At 43.5% G+C, this 3028-nt stretch overlaps 1 long non-coding RNA gene across 1 annotated transcript in view; it reads left to right on the forward strand.

The window, feature by feature from the left end:
* The first annotated feature begins 349 nt into the window (after nucleotides 1–349).
* The window catches only part of LOC106810542, a 35557-nt gene continuing 32878 nt past the window's right edge, over nucleotides 350–3028 (forward strand). Inside the window, exon 1 of the long non-coding RNA XR_001394032.1 lies at nucleotides 350–540. This is a non-coding gene — a long non-coding RNA (uncharacterized LOC106810542). The remainder of the gene's footprint in view (nucleotides 541–3028) is intronic.

Below are 3028 nucleotides of genomic sequence, written 5' to 3' on the forward strand. Positions count from 1 at the left end.
TGCGTGCGTGCGTGTGTGCGCGCGCGCGCGTGTGTGTGTGTGTGTGTGTGTAGGGCCTACGCTCTATCGTCGCCTGCTGACGTGTATACGCGCCCCCACGCGGTACGCTGCCTGCATCCACCGGCAGCTCGTACCTGCGCACTACCGCCGTCTCATCGTCAAGACTGGTGGCGCGAGCGCGTGCATGACGATTGATTGGAGCTCCTACTCTGCCCGTGCGTATTTAAACTCGCATATAGCTTGACGCGCCACGACTGGACACGCATTGAACGAAAGGCACCGGAAGACTGTGGATAATAGCAAAGTTGCGTTTGGGGAAATCCGAACGCCTGCTTTCGCGTACGATCCCGCACTCGCGGGCTGTGTAGCTAGCACATACACACACATACTTTCTCTCTCTACGCGAGTATAGTAACTCGAAACGCACGCGAGGCACATACACACAGAGACTATCTCCCGAAATCGGTGAATGTACATTGTAGAGTGTGACTCGGTGAAGGAAAAGTCGTCCGGCTCGTCCAGCAATCTCCAACTTTGAAGGTGAGTGAACACAATTAGATCGACTCGAATTTGAAGAATTGTTTGTTCGAAGTGTTTCACCTTGACATGCTTTCAGGATGAAGACGGAGAACTTGATCAAATTCGAGCTGAGTTAATTGCCGACTTTGTGTTATAAAGTCCCGCCGATGCGTTGAGATTGCTTTCACAATTGGCACATATCGAAACGGGTTATTTCATTAGCGATTGTCTCGCTGGTATCGATCTTTCATTGGTATCGGGTTTCTCTCATTGATACCAAGACGCTAATGTTCGCTAGCGGTAACCAATATATGCGTTAACGAAAATCAGTGAAAATCGTTGAGAGAAATTCACGCAAGGTTAGCTACCGATCTCGTAATAAAGATGTTCTATGGGGTCTAATGGAGAATGTCCAGAGTCCAGTCATCGCGAGTGTGGCGTAAAGAAATATTTCTGAATATACACAAAGGTTATCTTGAGATAATAGATGATATAGTGAGATAGCATCGTAAATGAATGTCGTAGGAGATTGGAAAACATAGTGTGGAAATGTAATTGGAAATGTAGTAAGAGTATATAATAGAGAATATATTGAGTAATTATAATAATTAAATATCGTATGAGAATAAAGAGGAGAATACGTGGGTTTATATGGTATAGAATCATGAAGGAAACACATTAATGGGATAGCGTATGAATATACTGAAGTCACTAATCACACGCGAACATCTCAGGAAAACATTACAGGGGATTATTTTATTAGAATAAGGTGCATTCGCGTAATTGCATGACTGATCGTAATCTTGTATATGTTAACATAGTATTGGCGGGTAAATTGTAGAAAAATATCATAAAGAAATGTCGCAGGAGAATTTTCTAGTGGAACATTTTAAGAGAACATCTCATGGATCATCGTTGTTTAATGTGACTAATACACCCTAGGTAGTTAACGTGAGAGCTAGTCAGCGGCTGCTACACTCATGTTAATGTAAGAGCTATAGTCACTAATTGCTACACCCATGTAAATGTAAGAGTTAGTTATATATAGTAACTGCTACACCCATGTTAATGTAAGGACTAGTCAGTGACTGCTACACCCATGTTAATGTAAGGCCTAGTCAGTGACTGCTACACCCATGTTAATGTAAAGACTAGTCAGTAACTGCTACACCCATGTTAATGTAAGGACTAGTCAGTGACTACTACACCCATGTTAATGTAAAGACTAGTTAGGGACTGTTAAGTTTAACCGTTATCCTGGTTAATTAAAACTCATTCGCCACAACTTGGTCCTAACGCGCTCTACCGTACACGTACGGTGGGGATTACCATAACGACGAGGAAGCGTCTGACGCGTACGTATATGGCAGGCGAGGTGGGACACAAATGGTATTTAGTGACTATCATCTATTCCATTTAGTGACAGTCATTAAATCAACCAATCAGATACAACTTATTTTTTCTCAGCCAATCATAGGCATGGAATTATTGACAAACACTAAATGATTTAATGATAGACACTAAATTATTTAGTGACAGTCCCTACAAATACCATTTGTGTCCCACCTCGCCTGCCATATATGCGTATATAGCTCGAGTCCGATTTCGAATGCGCTAGCTTAGCTCTCTGCTTGAGTTAACTAATTAATTGCGCGGCCAGGTGAAATATAAAGCACCTCGCCGTGGAATTATTTCCGCTGCATTGCATCTCGTGGCGTTTCCCGTCCGCGAGACAAATGTACGTTATTACGGTAGATGAATTATCTCTGGCCGCCATGTATAATGAATAATTGAATGTTCCGCTTTCATCAAAATTTCTCCGGCGAAGCTGGATTCGATTCGGTTTGCGAACTAGACACGGGGAAGATTGTAGCCTGAATAAATTGCTTGTCCCTTAAATTATATGCGAGCAACATAACTAACTATATATATGCTATAATTAAGGAAATATAAATGATGTTGTATACTGGGAGGCTAGGATAATAATATAGGGGTGTCTGTGAAGTCACGAATGAGGAGACATGAAAGAATAATAGACTCAGGTTCTATTTGATTGCTGTAAACAGCACGCGTGTCCTGTCTCAGCGTATATAGCACTTACATCAGTCGTCCGTATGATTAAAAGGTGTTCCATATATATCACGTGTGCGATTTTTCCGTACCGTTTATAGCGTGTTAATAAAATAGTTTTTATTATATATATATTATATTATACGCTCACGCACGTACATACACACACACACGCACGCATACACGCACACGCACATGCACACACACACGCACACACACACACACGCACGCACGCACGCACGCACGCACGCACGCACGCACACACGCACACACACAGACACACACACACACACATAAGCACAAGCACAAGCACACGCACACGCACACGCATACGAACACGCACACATGCACGCACATGCACACGCACAGAAACGCACACGCACACGCACACGCACACGCACACGGACACGCACACGCACACGCACACGCACACGCACAC

Source organism: Priapulus caudatus, unplaced genomic scaffold (genome assembly GCF_000485595.1).
Source record: "Priapulus caudatus unplaced genomic scaffold, Priapulus_caudatus-5.0.1 Scaffold450, whole genome shotgun sequence".
Taxonomy (NCBI): Eukaryota; Metazoa; Priapulida; class Priapulimorpha; order Priapulimorphida; family Priapulidae; genus Priapulus; species Priapulus caudatus.